The 18,106-nt window shown below is 44.7% G+C and overlaps 1 long non-coding RNA gene across 1 annotated transcript in view; it reads right to left on the reverse strand.

The window, feature by feature from the left end:
• Nucleotides 1-673: 673 nt before the first annotated feature.
• LOC119975264 overlaps nucleotides 674-18,106 on the reverse strand; it is an 88,867-nt gene continuing 71,434 nt past the window's right edge. The window contains exons 2-4 of the long non-coding RNA XR_005462700.1: nucleotides 17,303-17,409; nucleotides 14,292-14,361; nucleotides 674-1,566 (exon numbers count right to left, since the gene is read on the reverse strand). This is a non-coding gene — a long non-coding RNA (uncharacterized LOC119975264). The remainder of the gene's footprint in view (nucleotides 1,567-14,291; nucleotides 14,362-17,302; nucleotides 17,410-18,106) is intronic.

Raw genomic sequence — 18,106 nt, forward strand, 5'->3', positions numbered from 1 at the left:
AGCTACTAAACGGTGGTGCAAAGGCACGGCGGGTGTGCAAAAGAGCAGAGTTAGACGAATGGAGCATTTTGGCATGCAGTTGTCAGGCGGAAGCAGGGGCTATGTCACAGGCGGATTTATAAGAGGATGAAACATTAAAATTTAGGAAGTTGGTAAGTAGGAGCCACTATAGATCAAATGAGGACAGGAGTGTTAAGCAGGCACAGCTTCAGATGAAGCTAATGGAAGGGGTCAACTGTTTGACTAAAATTCTGTACTCCCAAATTTACAAAGTTGCACAACTATTGAGCACAAGTAGAAACATGTCCAATATAATATGATTCGGGGGTGGGTGGGGGGGGGGGGGGGTGCGGGGGCAGTATCTGTTCAAGGCGTGTTTTAAAAGAATTATTCCAACCTTTATCTCTGCTTGCTATTCAGACGATCTCTGTGCCCTCTGCTCACGAGTGAAAATCGCAACAGCCCGGAACCCAATATTCCTGTGTCCTGTCCTTGCAGTCAATTCCAGGAGATTAAAGCATTCAAATGGTTCACCCCCAGGCTTACCAGCAATGATGGCCACTTGTCAACGACCCAAAACAAAACTCAGGGCCAAATTTTAAACAAATGTTTCAAAATCTTGCACATTCATATTTCAATTGATACAATGACATAGATAACAATTACAATAACATCAGTTTAAAGGATAATTTAATTATTCTCACCTAAAGTATAGGTTACTTCTGTACAGAATAATACATGATACAGAGAAGCTAGAGATCTGCAAGAGGTGTCACTGATGGTGCAAAAAACCCTACAGGAACTGGTTGGGGGCAGGATGGTGGTGGTAGTTTAGGGTTTAGGTTACAGGTGATATGTCACAAGGACATCACTGATATTTTTTGAGTGCATATTATTCGTTTGCTTTACTCCATCCTTCCCTTCACAGGCTCAAAGTGAGGAAGGTGACTTGCTCTGAATCTTCCCCTTTGTCCCCATCTAGAATGGAGGTTGGAGGTTTGCAACAGTGGCTTAACGAGGACTGTCCATTCCCAACAGGGGGAAAAAAAAGTTTCTACCAGTATTCCTATTTCTAAGTTTTTACTGGTGTTCCATTTTAATGCGTACAAGACCAGTTCGGATCCAGTATCCTTATTTCCCTCATTTTCCTGTTTTTGTTTCCTTCTGGGTTGCCTCCTCCATCCTTCCCCGATGGGGAGATGATTGGCTTTTTCACAGCAATGTAAAATCTACCCCACAAAGTCCTGCTTTCCATCCCCATTAGTTTGTTCCAATGTAGTGCACCTCTTTGAGAGAACAGGTTCACAGGAATCTTTTGTTTTGACCAATATGCACCCTGCATAAATGTACAATGCACTCTGCCACAAAGCGTCACAAAAGTTGTATTCTGTGAAAACTTCATAAAGGAAAAGCACTATTTATACAATAAAACAGAAAATGGCAAAATCAAACTACTTTAAACAAGCTTATAAATGGGAAGGTATGTACATGATAAAGTATAACAATGTCCTTGTGCAAGTACCATGTCTTCAGATCGAAAAACATTCATGAGGCATGGTGTCAGCTCTGTAACAGAAAATAAATGTTTAAGGTGTAAAAGTAGAAATGACTGTTTGTGAAAATAATTCACAGGGTTCAATTTCATTTTTTGCATTTTAACAAAATGGGATTTTCACAGTAACTTCATGACAGTGTTAATGTAAGACCAAAGGGCTGGTTTTGCACACTGGGCTAAACAGCTAGCCTGTAATGCAGAACAAGGCCAGCAGTGCAGGTTCAATTCCTGTACTGGCCTTGCTGGAATGTGGCAACCAGGGATTTTTATTATTACTTGTGACACTAATAAAAATTATTATTATTAATAAATATCACAACTAATAAAGACATACTAACCTTATGCTGTCAAGCCGTACAATATTTTTGTGCTAATAATTCATTCCATACAGTAAGCTATATGTGGGTTTGCACTCATGATTTCTCCACGTTACAAAACGCGAGGATGTGCAACTCCGAGGATAAAGCACCTTGGGTGGTCCCCCAGCCGCATGTTTCTCTGTGGCTGCCGTTCGCTGAAAAGCCCCTGCTTGTCAGTGGGATTTCCCATTGAAACCACCCCATGCTGCCAGGAAACTTGCGGGTGGGGGTGCACTGCCTGTGGGAAAAGTGACTCGCACCAGCCAGAGAGTTATGGCCCCTGTTTTATTCTTTCTTCCTAACTGCAAAGGAAGAGGTCTCAAGGTCAGACCATCTCTGGGTAAAGATAAAGGACATTTTTGGAAGCATTACAGTTTGTTCAATTTTGCCCTGTTGTATTGATGCTCTAAGGTTTCAGCCTCTTCTTCACCTCCCCTTTAAGCGATGGTCTGTATTAAGGGGTTGGGATCATTGGGAGGAAGAAGGCTCATCCGCCACTTCAAATCTATTCAAAATTTGAATATGTCTACATATACCAAATATTGGGGGGTGTGAGTTAACCATCACGTTGCGGCCAGTGTGGATCTGGATGTGCCGGTTAAATAGCAGGAGTTGCCAAAATCAAGAACCCCGCCAGACGTGAATTAGTTTGCCATCTAACCAGCCCACTCTCGATGGAGAGTTCCGGATCATGCCCAATAATGGCGAGCATATCATTAACTCCAATTAGCACAGATTTCCATCTCATTGGCGAGACTGAAGTTGAATGTAATGCCCTCACTGACCGTCAATGCCATTGCCTCCCAGGTGGTATTGGTGGCCCTGCTGTTGGCCTTCCATACCCCTTGTGGAAACAGGAGGTCCCCTCTCACATCCACTGCTCCCAGAAGCCTGGCCAGGTCGGCAACTCCAAAAAGAAAAGCAGGTCTGCGCACTGCCATGCTTGTGTGTTGACTTGGAGTGAGTGGTGAGGGAGCAGCTCCTTTTGTTAGTTGCGAGTCGCTGTGGCGCGAGTCCAGCGAATCAGATGGCGAGACAGCCAGTCATGGCGAGAAGCTCATTTCCGGCACTAAGTGCCGTTGGTTACAGGCCGCGATCTCGCCAACGTGGCCGTTGAGAACCACCTGCCAATCGCGCCCGAAATGGCACTTAACTGTTTTGCCGTTAAATTAAGCGCACGGCCTTGAAGCTAAAAAATATGTTCATTGCTACAGTAAAGTAATTTCAAAAGACCCATTTTTAATTGTGGAGGCATCTGACAGAGGTACATCCAAAGCTGTAAAAGTAAGTAGCTGACTAAAAAACATCAAAGTTTCTATACCAACGACAGATGTTCCTATTAAATATTCAGCAGGTGCAGCGTAAGCCTAATTGGTTGGATTGCCATGAATTGTTTACACAAATACCTCCACGATTTAAAATGGGTCTTTGTGAACCACATTTCTGTGCAGTGAAGGTTTTAACTTTAAGACTCCATCATTTTGTGCATGTTAATCGTTGAAAAATGTTAACTGCTTTTCATTTTGGGGCCTCTATATTGGCGGATTGGTCTACTTCCTCTTGATGTTCCCCAACTCTTAAGACACAGCATTGCTCAAAAGGGGGAGACATAATGTTCAAATCCTCAAGTATCTATAAAACAGGGAGAAACTGAACAAAAGGTAGCATTGCGAATAATACACTTGGAGCAGTGTTATAAAGATCATATTGTCCCATAAAACACACAATTATAGCAAATGGAATAGAGGTGTTAATTGAAGGAACCAAACCCATATCTCTATTCCCCCCCCTGTCTGTCAGAGGGAAATACATTTTTTAAAAAATAAATTTCGAGCACCCATTATTTTTATTCTAATTAAGGGGCAATTTAGCATGGCCAATCTACCTACTCTGCACATCTTTGGGTTGTGGGGGCCAGACCCAAGCAGACATGGGGAGAATGTGCAAGCTCCACATTGACAGTGACCCAGGGCCATCGAACCCAGGTCCTCGGCATTGTGAGGCAGCAGTGCTAACCACTGCACCATCGTACCACCCCTGAGGGGAACAGATGTACAAGTTGGAAGTTTTTATTTCAGAGCCATTCCAAAATGCAATGATGGAACCTTTTTGCGCAATGCGTGCTAGCTTTTTCTAATCAGGTAAATTTGCCACAATTGAGTAGTTGGGCAAGGAGTTATATCTGGAATTCCTGGCGGGAAGATTTCCCAATCTTGAAGCAAGGTGCTTGCAGGCGATGAGTAAGTGAGAGGGTGAATCTTTCACACACCCTCACTAGATAGTTACATGTTAGCATTGCTCAAGGCTTGGCTGCAACCATCGAGATGTTGCACAAGGCTTAATGAAGTACATTCTGATGATTCAATGTGCAAAGGCAATCTATTGTATGATATATGGTCCTGCTTGCAAAAGAGGTCCCCTGAATTAACAAATCTTCAGCAGTTACTATAAAACCTTGTAAACACACAGGAAAATAGGTGCTTGAATTGACAGGTGTGAAACAAACAGCGTGAACGTCGGCTGTGGTTCAATCGGCAAAACGTTTACCTCAGGGTAGAGATTATGGGTTCAAGACCCAACCAAGGGACTTTTTTCTATTTGTTCATGGTATGTGGGCGTCGCTGGCTAGGCCAGCGTTTATTACCCATCCCTAATTGCTCTAAAGTGGGGGCAAGCTGCCTGCTTGAACCGCAGCATTTCATCTGTTGGGGTTAGGGAGGGAGTTCTAGGAATTTGACCCAGCAACAGTGAAGAGACGCCGATATATTTCCAAGTCAGGGTGGTGAGTGGCTTGAAGGGGAACCTGCAGGTGATAGCATTCCAATACATCTGCTGCACATGTCCTTCAAGACGGGTTAAATTGCGGTTGAAGGTGACTTGGTGCGATGCCACAGTGCATCTTGTAAATGGTACACTCTGATGCCACTGTGCAGCGGTGAAGGAAGGAGTGAATGTTTCAGGCAGTGGATGGGTACCAATCAAGCGGGCTGCTTTGTCCTGGATGGTGTTGAGCTTTTCCAATGTTAACAGAACTGTACTCAAGCAGGGAAGTGGAGAGTATTCCATTACACTCTTCACTTGTGCCTTGTAGCTGGTGGACAGGATCTGGGGAGTCAGGAGATGAATTACTCACCACGGGATGTCCAGCCTCTCACCTTTTTTTGTGGCCACAGTATTTATATGGCTAGTCCAGTTCCATTTCAGCTCATGGTAACCCCCAGGTATTGGTAGTAGGGGATTGAGCAATGGTAATGCCATTGAATGTCAAGGGCAGATGCTTAGATCTCCATTGCCTGACACTTGTGTGGTACAAATGTTACTTTCCACTTATCAACTCAAGCCTGGATATTGTCCAGGTGTAGCTGCATAATGGCATGCACTGATTCAGCATCTAAGGAGTTGCCAATGGCGCTGAACATAGTGCAGCCATCGATCCATAGCCTCACTTCTAACCATATGATGGAGGAAAGGTCATTGACGACACAGCTGAAGATGGTTGGGCCGAGGACAACATCCTGAGGAACCCCTGCAGCATAGTCCCAGGACTGAGTTGATTGCCCTCCAACATCCACATCCATCTCCCTTTGAGCTAGGTATGACTTCAACAAGTGAAGAGTTTTCCCCTGATTCCCATTGACATCGGTTTTGCTGGGGCTCCTTGATATCACACTTGGTCAAATGCTGTTTTACATCAAGTGAAGTCACTCTCCCCTCATCCCTTGAGTTTAGCTTTTTTGTCCATGTTTGGACCAACATTGTAATGAGGCCGAGAGCTGTGTAGCCCTGATGGAATCCAAACTGAGTGTCAATGAGCAAATTATTGCTGAGTAAAGTCTGCCTCATAATACTGTTGACAGCTCTTTCCAACATATTGCTGGTGATGAAGAGATGATTGATGGATGGCAATTGGCCGGGTTGAGATTTGTCCTGCTTCATATGGACAGGATGTTCCTGGGCAATTTTCCACATTGCTGGGTAAATGCCATTGTTGTAGCTGTACAGGGACAGCTTGGCCAGGGGTATGGCTAGTTCTGGAGCACCTGTCCTCAGTACTATTGCCGGAATGATGTCAGGGACCATATCCCTTGCAGTATTCCGTGCCCTTCAGTCTTTTCTTGCTATTACATTGAGGGAATTGAATTTGTTGAAGACATTTGTGATGCTGGGTTCGATCCCAGCCCTGGGTCTCTGTCCGTTTGGAGTTTGCACATTCTCCCCGTGTCTGCGTGGGTCTCACCCCCACAACCCCATAGGTGAATTGGCCACGCTAAATCGCTCCTTAATTGGAAAACAAAAGGAATTGGGAATTCTAAATTTATATATTTTTTTAAAAGTTAGATTCGATATACACCCAGGTAAAGTCTAAAGAAATATGTGCATGATAAAAAAAGCCAAGTCAGCTGACCAGCCACCTATAAGTATAATGTAAACAAAACATTCTTTATAAATGAAACCTAGGAAAATAAAGAAACATCTTATGCATAGAAGAAATGAAGACCAGAGTGCGGAGAAGGTTGGGTGGGAGTATAAACCTTAAAAAATTGGGAACACATGCTCAACGTGCTGTGTTCGTGCCAGTTGCTGTCTTCTTATGATGGTGGGTTTTGGGGCGTATGTGCATCTCATCTTGGGAAAGGCGAGACACTTCGCTGTCATATTTAAATCAGGCTCCCACAGTGCAATGAGAGCCCGATTTAAATTAGCTGCTGCTGGGTTGGCGTTGCAGTGGTTAGGAAACTCACCAGCAACATGAAGGTGAGAGCTTCAGATTAGTGCATTCTACAGCACTCCTCGTGGGCCAGGTGTGGGGAACTCTTCCCCTAGAATGGAAAGATGCTAACGCTGCTCCAAGTAAGTTTCACTTTAGCAAAGGGCTAGATGCTAGATCCTCAAAGCAAATAATAAAAATTCCGTAAATGACTACTTCGGTCTTGTCAAACATGGCTTTCGCAAAAGACGGTTGTGTGCCTTATGAATTTGGTTGAATCTGCTCAAGAAATCAAAGGTAACCCAGCCGACAATTTTTACCTGAACTTTTGGATTGCTTTTGATAAGGTGCCACACATGAGACTTCACTATTGGTACATTTTTTGTAATTAGTTGCAACCTACTGTGATGGATTGAGAATTATTGAAAGTCCATAGGCAGAACTTTGTTGTCAATGGAATATTCCTGCTTTGAGATCGGGGCGGAATTCTCCGACCCCCCGCAGGGTTGGAGGATCGCCCGGGGCCAGCGTAAATCCCGCCCCCGCCGTGGCCGGAATTCTCTGCCACTTGGGAATCGGCGGGGCGGGAATCGTGCCAGTCGGCGTGCCCCCCGCACCGGTCGGCGGGCCCCCTGCAGCGATTCTCCGGCCCGCGATGGGCCGAAGTCCCGCCGCTGTCAGGCCTCTCCCGCTGACGTGGTTTAAACCACCTCTGTGCCGGTGGGAGCAGGCGGCGGGAGCGGGCCCCAGGGTCCTGGGGGAGGCGCGGGGCGATCTGACCCCGGGGTTGCCCCCACGGTTGCCTGGCCCGCGATCAGGGCCCACCGATCGGCAGGCGGGCCTCTGCCGTGGGGGCACTCTTTTTCTTCCGCCGCCTCCACGGCCTCCACCATGGCGGAGGCGGAAGAGACCCCCTCCACCGCGCATGCGCCGGGGTTACGTCAGCGGCTGCTGACGCTCTGGCGCATGCGCGGACTCACGCCGACCAGCAAAGGGCTTTTGGCCAGCTGTGCCAAAGGCCGTTTTTGCGTCGGTCGGCAGAGCGGGAGCCACTCCGGCGCGGGCCTAGCCCCTAAAGATGCGGAGAATTCCGCACCTTTGGGGAGGCCTGACGCCGGAGTGGTTCTCGCCACTCCGGTACGCCGGGACCCCCCGCCCCGCCGGGTAGGGGAGAATCCCGGCCCAGATGCCCAGTGGGATCGCACAGTGATTGGTATGAGGGCCAATGTTATCCATTTGTTTTCATCAATGATCTAGATATAGGGCGGAATATTACCAAAATTTGGCAGAATGTCAGGCTCCGGCTGAAAACCGCCGTGTTTCTCTCCAGAAGCACAGTGGAGTTTTCAGACCTGATCTTCTGGCACTCAGTGCACAGAGAATCTGGGGGCGTGGTTTGTGCCGTCACTCTGGCAGGATGGGTCGTGATAGAGCCGGCAAGGCTGGCTCCAGAGATTGGGGTGCCAACTTTAAAGGGTGCCTGATCTGTGCTAAAAATATACTCCCATCCCCCACCCCTTACGGACATGGAGGCACCACCCCCACGTGCATTGGGGTGACACCCCCCCCCCCCACCCCCCTACCCCCCACCATCATGGCTCCATCAGTGGCTCCATTCCCCTACCTTCACCATCACCGTGGTATCGGGGGCTTCTCTCTTCCTGCCGCCCAAACCACCTCCCCTTTGCCCCACCAACCATCATGGCAGTATCAAAAGCTCTCTTCCCCATCCGCTCACAGGCATCAGCTCTTCCCTCCCCCAACAAATATAAGGGGAACACGCCTCTCTCTCTCTCTCTCTCTCTCTCTCTCTCTCTCCCCCCCCCCCCCCCCCCCCCCCCCACCCACCATGGGGCTTCCCATAGAATCCACCCATCCTGGCCCGTTTCCTGACTCTCGTGAGGCTTTGCTCCCACCTCGCCCAAAATCGCCCCCATAGTTTTGCGGGGATGATTCAGAAGATAAAGACCATAAATGGGTGAGTGTTCGGACTGTAGAGAATTATCAACTCCCTGTCAGCAGATCTCAGTGAGTTGGGGAAATGAGCCACTCATGAAAATAATAAGTAACAATAAGTAATTGGTCTTAATACCAATAACTGTCGGATTCCACTGATAATTGATCTCAAAGCAGGCATAATATCAATAGCGAATTGCTAAATAGTGGAACAAAAGAGATTTGGGTGCTAATGCATCATAGGTTCATCATCGAGCCCTTGAAGCTAACGTTAAATCAAATAAGCTCATGGGTTGTACTCACAAGACACGAAAATGCACGGTTTTATCTCCTCAGATGGTGGTTGATATTAAAAAGCTTTAGGTTGGGTGAGGAGGAGGTTACAACATTAATTCCCAGTTTGCAACACCCTAATTACCCCAAAAGGCATAAAGAGTTGGGTCTGTTTATTTTAGCAAAGTGTATGCTCAAATGATAACTGCTTACGGTTTATACAATAACAAAGGGACAGGGTTGTGTTTAATTGGGCCAATTATATTAGCTGGATGGGTCTGGCAGAACCAGCGATCGTGCTTAGTTATGTAAGGTTAGGACAAGATGTTTCTTCTATTCCCAGTCAACAGTGAACCTGCAGAACAGGCTGCAGCCTCATGCAGTGAATGCTGATTTGCTTAATATTCCTTCAAGACAGATCTGGATCTGTTCCTAGCTGGGAGCGAACTCCTTGAACAAAAGTTGGATACCCGGTGATATGAGTCAGGGATAACGTGATCTCCTGTACTAGGTTTGATCATCTGAAGCAGTTTGAAGAGGAATATTCCAAATTTTCCCCATTTATTCTGGATTTTTATTGAGTTTTCACCTCTTCAAAGATATTGCAGCGTGCCGGAGGGAACAGGAAGTGTTTGGATCATGATGCAGAGGACATTAAAACCACATGGGTCAGCCTGGATGGAGCAGCCAGTCTTTTCTTGCCTATTCTTATTACATGTGCACGTGTATCAGCTCTTCTGTTGTCTCACAGAAATTGTGTTGTTCTTTGTGTTCTTATTTGGGATGGTTGGCGGAATGTTCCAAAAAGAGCACAGTATAGCTTTTACTTTAACGAAACTATGATTTTACTTACATTACTAAACTGGGTTACGACACTTAGAACATAGAACATACAGTGCAGAAAGAGGCAGTTTGGCCCATCGAGTCTGCATCGACCCACTTAAGCCCTCACTTCCACCCTATCCCCATAGCCCTATAACCCCTCCTAACTTTTTTGGACACTAAGGGCAATTTAGCCTGGCCAATCCACCTAACCTGCACGTCGTTGGACTGTGGGAGGAAACCGGACCACCCGGAGGAAACCCACGCAGACACGGGGAGAACGTGCAGACTCTGCGGGAAATTGGACCTGGGACCCTGGCCCTGTGAAGCCACAGTGCTATCCACTTGTGCTACCATCCTTAGTCCTTAAGAATACAGAACTGATCAATAACATTTAACTACACTCATCTACTGCTAATCTCAGTACTGGTATAAACTGTAAACTAACCTTCTCACACTAACTGCTCTTATGACCTTCACTTGCTGTCTCCTGCATACACACCTCCCCTAAGGTCCAACATCACTGCCTTATATAATTGTATCTGTAGCTCCCTCTAGTGGCTATTCTTGACACTACATTAACCCTTGTAATGCTGATAGTTATGATACTACCACAGAAATGATTGCAATTAGTTTTGGTTGCAATATCAGTTCGGCTCAAATCAAGCAGCAGGCCAACCTAGTTTTCCCCTTCCATGACATGTCGACGTGACCCCATCGATAACCCTCGCCCATCCAGGTGAAATAATTGATCCACAAAACCCATCTCGTCCCTTCACTACTTTATCAATCTTGATTACTGACATTAACATTATACTTGCCTTATAATTGACAACGCTCTGTGCACTTACATACTTGATACATTCTTCATTTCAGTGAATTCTATTGTTGTGGCTTTTAAGCTGCTCACTTTTTTCATGCTTATCTCTAACCACCACACTACCACATTTTAGAGTGGAATGGCTGCTTCTCAGTATTCATGTACAATTGAGTCACTTCGAAGCAAGATTTACAGAAGATAGATTGCTTTTGTTGTGCACTTGGCTAAGGATTAACTGACTGTTAGCTCCACCTTTTTAAATGCTTCATACTTGGAGATGTGTGCCCACCGCCGCTAGGTCAAGGTCCCAACAAGGTCAGCACAATTTCACTTGCCCACCTTCTCCCCTTACCCCTCAGTCCTTCCTCTCTGAAGAAGGGCATCCAATTGCACCTCACCCCCTTAATATTGCCCACCTCTGTGGCTATCCTGGGTAACCTATTTTGCAGCCCTGTGTACCTTTGGGGTCAAAATTCCTTCTCTTGTTATGTTTATGTTTGGAAGCTAGGAACTACTTCAGTGAGGGGTCCCCCAATCAGCTGCCTTAACTCCCGATTGACACTCAAATTGGGCTTCCGCCTGTAAATGCAGCCAACCTGGGGCATTTCCTGAGTAACATTCTGGCAGAATACTTGGTTTGAAACGTGTTGCCATAGTGAACAATTGTCTTGCATTAACTTTGCAAATCTTCTTCATAATTTTAACAATCAAAATCAATTTGAAGTCCTTTTTTTGAGCAGAATGTGCCAAACATTTTTAAAAATTGATTTACGGGATGTGGGATTCGCCGGCTAGGCCAGCATTTATTTCCCATCTCTAACTGCCCTCGAGAAGGATGAAACACCTTCACCCTTCCCTCACCACTCACCGATACCATCTTGATACCATCCATCCCCACTCATGGGTGATAATATTCTTCCTCTAATTAGATGACAAGAGACCCACAAAATACTCCAGGCGTTTGTCAATCGTGTGACGTTGAGTGGATTGCAAAGCTATGGACAACAGCAGAGAGAATGAGGCAAGGGCAGTGCTGGTTGCCATTCCAGCAATTGGAATGATCAGTTCTGATGAAGGATAGGACGATGACCAGGATCAGAAAGGTTAGGTTGCCAGCCTGTTGGATTTTCCGGTGTCAACAAGGCTAATAAAAGGGGCAAATGTTAATTTGATGGTTACAACCCTCAGAAAGAAAAGGTTAAAAAAAAAGCCAGTTATCTTTTTATTCTTTGTCTTATCAACCTCAAATCATTTCAAACCAGCCAACTTTAAAAAAACATGAACATCAAGGATGCTTTCCGAAAACCCTGAAATTGGGACGGTGATATTTCATTTTGAAAGAAAATAAGGAGTATTTCGAGTGTCTTTTTTCAGCATTTAATATCCTGAAATTTAGTTTGGTAATTGGTATTTTGCCTGGAGATTATCGATTGACTTGGGAACAGTTTATGTGTTTAATTTGGCTATAATAACAATCTTTATTAAAAAAAAATGAAAATCGCTTATTGTCACAAGTAGGCTTCAAATGAAGTTACTGTGAAAAGCCCCTAGTCGCCACATTCCGGTGCCTGTCCGGGGAGACTTGGGAACAGATTATGTGTTTACTTTGGCTATAATAACAATCTTTATTTAAAAAATGAAAAAAAAAATGAAAATCGCTTATTGTCACAAGTAGGCTTCAAATGAAGTTACTGTGAGAAGCCCCTAGTCGCCCCATTCCGGCGCCTATTTGGGGAGGCTGGTACGGGCTGGTACTTATTGGCACAAGTAGGCTTACATGAACACTGCAATGAAGTTACTGTGAAAACCCCCTAGTCACCACACTACGGCACCTGTTCGGGTACACTGAGGGAGAATTCAGAATGTCCAATTCACCTAACAGGCACGTCTTTCTGGGCTTGTCAGAGGAAACCGGAGCACTGGGAGGAAACCCATGAGGACACGAGGAGAATGTGCAGACTCCACAAAGGCAGTGACCCAAGCCGAGGATCGAACCAGGGACCCTGGAGCTGTGAAGCAACAGTGCTAACCACTGTGCCACCATGCCGTCTGATAAATGACAGAACAGTAAGATCTTTGTATTAGATTATTGGAACCTCGAGGTTAGAGGGTTAGATTTTGACTTTGCTTTAACCCATTCATTTCTGTTGATTATTTGTCCAACTGAAGTTAATGAAAATCAGGAGTCTGCCGATTTGCTATTGTCCATTTTACCCTATCGCACAACGTCAAGATCTACCCCACAGCATTATATTAGTTTTGAAATGCTTCGATTTTAGAAGTTATTTTGCTATTTTAATGGGATATTAACCAAGTTGAAATAAATAGGTTAATGCCTTAGTTTAATTACCAAAGAATTAAGTATTGCTAACCTAAAACAGCACACTCTAATTTCCAGGCTTTAGTTACAAATGGGGGAAGTTGTGTGGTGCAGTGGGTAGCATCCCTGCCTCCGAGCCAGAAACTCTAGGTTCAAGTCCCACTCCAGGACTTGATGGCCAAGGAAGATATGTTCTCATCGTGTGCAAACTGGTTGAATATCAACGTGTAAATGCCTCCAGTGTACGACAATGGCAGGTGTTGAGAGCATTCTTGGTCGGTCATGTGATGGAAAGTAATCGAACCCTCTACCATCCATAGCTCCAGGCTACAACATGTATGCAATGTATGTTGCCACAGCAACGTGGGAGGAGGGGATGTGGTGGTGGGGGCGGGGTGTGGTTGTCTCAGCTGGGCAGCTGGTGTGGATCAGTTTGTTGACAACAGTTCAGGATTCAATACTGGTTCTGACTGGGATTGATTTGAGACCTCCGCCTTGCCCTACCCAGAATGGAGGTCATGGTTCTGTGGGTCGGAGCTGCTTCAGGCAGACAACTCAAGAAGAATTGCAAATGGTTTGGAAATCATTTTAATCCACATCATTTTTTCTTCCCAAACGCATTAATACACCACAGCAAAGTTATCACTTGAAGCCTGTGTTCGTAGCTCTCTATCAGCGAACATCGAGTTTAATTACCTGCTCTAATACCTCCTTTTGTGACTGAGTATCAAACTCATTCATGATGAGGCCTCTCTGAGAGCCCAGACATTCATTAAATGAAACACGTGCACCCAAGAGAAAACATTATTTAATTGACAGCCCAGACTCACTGATCTCTGCTGTCAATTCCACCATGTTTACTTAGACAGGTTAAGTGGCTTCAAATGTTTGTGATTTTTGTTATTGATGCTTTAACGGGCCTGGATAAATGATACTTTTACTGGCTTGTAGTGAAATGACTTCTTTGTTTTTCAAACATAGTATAAAATTACAAATGAATTACTTTTTTTTGAAACGGCAGTGGGGGCAAGAGGGGTCATAGGGGTGGGTGAAAAGGCTGCAGTTGGCACAGGGGGCATGAGGAGCACCTTTTTGAGCTTACCTTTCCAAAGGTCCCCTCAGCAGACCGGCGATCACGGCTCGTCTGACCATGAACAACAACTCTTTAAAAACCTGGCTCAACTCTTTGAAAATTGCAGAGGAGGAGATTTTTCAAGGGCTCCCAAGACATCCCGATGCAGTGAAAATCCAGCCCATTGACTCAGTTTCTCTCTCTGTACAGATGCTGCCATAACCTCCTGAGCTTGTTAAAAGTGAGGTGCTTTTTTTCTCCTGCGATGCTTATTCTGACAAGTGTTCACTCCTCAATCTCTCTCTGATGCTATCATTGTTGTTAACAATTTGGTGGCTTGCTTTTTTAAATCTTGCAAATAGTCACAGCTCAGTCAGTATAAAAGTGTGAAAATCTGGTGACTCACCTGTCATGCTGGTGCTGTCTAAGATGCAGAATTCTCTTCCTCGCTTTCAGGAATTCCAGTCGTCAGTGCTCTAGAATTTAAATGAATTTAAATGAAAATTTGGGCGGCACGGTAGCACAGTGGTTAGCACTATTGCTTCACAGCGCCCGGGACCCGGGTTCGATTCCCGGCTTGGGTCACTGTCGGTGCGAAATCTGTAGGTTCTTCCCGTGTCTGCGTGGGTTTCCTCCCACAAGTCCCAAAAGACGTGCTGTTAGGTGAATTGGACATTCTGAATTCTCCCTCAGTGTACCCGAACAGGCACCGGAATGTGGCGACTAGGGGCTTTTCAGTCACTTCATTGCAGTGTTAATGTAAGCCTGCTTGTGACACTAATAAGGATTGTTAAAAGCAATGCTCATCTTGTACTCATCATTAATAACAAGTTGCCCAACCTAATTGATATTCTAAGATGGCTGCATCAACCTGGTACAATGATGGGTGGAAAATCTACCCCAGGTTTGTAAAATAAAACTGGTACACTGGTGTGGTTTGCTAGTGGGATGACATCGATGTTTCAATCACATGTATCAGAAAATAGTAAATGTTTCGATGGAATTGTCAAAACACCCATGGAAGCACCCATAATCAACACTGAGGGTGACTCTTCCTGTTGAGCCATTTTGTTGGCTTCGCTGACTGTGTCAGGAATGACATCTGTCTGAAAACTCTTCTAGAACAAGATCCTACGGTTCACGACCAATGCACCATAAATGGAGGCCATTCGGCTGATCATGCCTGTGCCAGCTCTTTGAAAGTTAGTCCCATTACTGTGCTCTTTCCCTGTAACAGTGCCTATTCCAGCCCCCACCACCTTTTTAAGTATTTATTCAATTCCCTTTTGAGATTTATCATTGAATCTGCTTCCACCCCCCTTTCACGTCTCCTCATTTTCTTTTCTACTTAAGTTAACAGAATGAAAATTGGGAGTAGTGTATCAAAGATCTGATCACTCCCGCTTCACCCAATCCCCAAAAGTGAAAATTATCCCTCAATGTTACTTCACTTAATTATCTGCTCACTAGTGGAAGTAGTCCAAACCAATATGTTACTGCCCCAAAAACCCGTTCTTTGCATCTGCCAAATGGTTAAACCATTGTTCAACAGTTTCATTTCAACAGTGAGGTTCACCATCTATTTCCCTTTCTAAGCAGCAAATATGGAGAATTAGGGTTAATTTTACTGTTTGTTGAACCTGTTGTGGGTATTCCAACAGTGAACTAAAAAGCACTAGAGTTGGTGGAGTCCCTCACCTAGCAATGCAAAGGGAATTAATAATAGGGGGAAAAGCCATTAACTCAGACTCCCTAATTGCTGCAGCGATCTTTCATGGTTGAGTTTCACAACACCTTTAGGATAGATGAAGTCATCAGCATTTAACTTTGAAGCAAAGATTTTTTTTTTTAAAGAAGTAGAGGTCTCCGGTTCTGTTGGAAATATATGCTGCAATTTAATAACCAATATAATTTGGAAAGCCAAGGGGAATTGGACTAGCTGAGTTACTCTTTCATGTTGTCAGCACGGACATGATGGGCCGAATGTCTTCCTTCTTTGCTGTAATTCTATGCTTCTGTTTACATTTATGTTGATCATTTAATGTAACGAACACTCCAATGAGACACAGAAGAAAGAGAAGCAGGTATCCAGCAATGGATGGAGTCGTGCTTCTTAAATTATTCTTTCGTGGGACTTGGGTGTCGCTGGCAAGGTGAGAATTTGTCGCCCATCTGGAACTTCCCTTGAATTGTGTGTCATTTCAGAGCGCAGTTAAGGGCCAACCACGTTGCTGCATGCCTGGCACCAAATTTAGGCTAGATGGGATGAAGATGGCAGATTTCCTGCCCTGAAGGACCAGAATGGTATTTTCCCACAATGGAAGATAGTTTCACAGAGCCATTACTGCGACTAGCCTTATACTCCAGCAGCTATGGTGGGATTTGAACCCATGTTCCCAGACCATTAGCATGAGCCTCTGGATTACAAACCCAGTGGCGTTACCCCTACACCACTGTCTCCCTTCAAAGGGACGTAATCAAAGACATAGTTGAAAATAAAGCTTTTGAAGTGTCACGACAAGAGGTTAGGGTGAATTTCAGAGAATAGAGGTGAGAAGTCTCATGTGCAATGGTGGAAAGTTGGGAGAAGGTGAGGCACAGGAGGCCTCACTCAGAAGGCTCGAGAGTCCAGGATGGGACATAGGCCTGGAGGAGAATGTGGAGTTAGATTTGTGCAAGGCAATGGAGGTGATGATAAATGAAGATCAGGATTTTGAATCCAATGATTTGGAAGACAGTGAGCCAGTTTATATCAGCGCTGACAACGTTTCTAGATAGATAGGTGTCAGTGTGACACTGGCATGTGGTTGGTGGTGTTTTAGTTTATGTAAGGTAGAGCATGGAAGGCTGGAAAGATGAATATTGCAGAAGTTAAGCTTGTATGTGATGAAGTAGGTTAAGATCCCTGGCCATGTGAGTGGCAAAGGTAGAGGTATTTGTTACGATAGAAGTGAAAATAACCAGACTTTTTATGGGATAGGATACGGGGTTTAAATCGCAAACCAGGAAGATACCTGGTTTGATCTTGATGTTGTGTTGAGCTGGTTGCTGATAAGGGTTGGAGCAGTAAACATTTGAGGTAAGAAATGGGGGGAGGATGGATAAATCCAACTGGATTCTTGCTCTTGACCATCGTATTGTAACTTCTGCTAGAAAGTGCATGTGCATGGATGAGGTGAGGACAGGTTTGGGTTCAAAGCAGACGGAATCTCCATAAACACACACTCACTCACTGAAAAGGGTCTATGGTCATCCAGGAAGAATGGAATATTGTTTAGATGGCTATGAGCACAATTAAAGAGCTTCAGGAGAAATGGGATAATTGCAAGGAGGGAGACAAGAAATAATTCAAAGCATTGGGAACTTGTTTCAATGCATTTTACAAAACTGTACTGTGCGTCTGAAGGCTGTACTTACACTGAATGTGAACTTTCGGGGTACATATCTGCTACTGGGACAGAGAAAGTTCCAAAAACAATAACAGCATTTGTACCATAGGGATCGTCCACAGGTTGCACAGGTTTCTGTCAAGAAACAAAGTAAGATATCACTTTAACAAGGCACATCTTAGGCCACAAATTAAGATGCACAAGCTAAAGATCTCCTTGTTCAATAGCATGTGCTTCTGTGCCTAATTTCAACCTCTTCCCACTCATTTGCCAAACATTTTGCAGTGGCTGAACTTGCATAGTACATGATATCACTATGATCACAACGACACGTCTTTTCATTCTCCGTAGTAGTGGCAGTAATTTCTTTTTAAGGAAATGGATATATTTTGAAAGCTATATTTATTACATTAGGCAGCCAGAACCACATTCATGTGTCCTGTAACTCAGTGAGATTTTTTAAAAAATGGATCTCTAACTTGCCATTAGTGTGTAACATTGATGTTGTGAATCTGCCATCCATTATGCAAAGCACCAATTTTTAGTTCTGTCGTCATCAGTGATGTTCTCTGTAAGATGTGGCTGATCTGCAATGCTAGCCTTACTCTCGAGTACCAAGTTGAAAACGTATCTTCTAAATTCTGAATGAGGCATTGAATTTATTCTTGTTACTCCAAATGTGCTCAGTTAAATTTACTTTTCAACTCAAGCTTTACGCTGGATATCTGAAGAGCTCATTGCATTTGGATATGTGGTTGGGTCAAACAAACCATTCCTATATAATACCATTGCCATCAGTTCCACCCACTAAACATACAGCGCAAGTAACCCT

The sequence above is a fragment of the Scyliorhinus canicula genome, chromosome 12, assembly GCF_902713615.1.
Source record: "Scyliorhinus canicula chromosome 12, sScyCan1.1, whole genome shotgun sequence".
Lineage (NCBI taxonomy): Eukaryota > Metazoa > Chordata > Chondrichthyes > Carcharhiniformes > Scyliorhinidae > Scyliorhinus > Scyliorhinus canicula.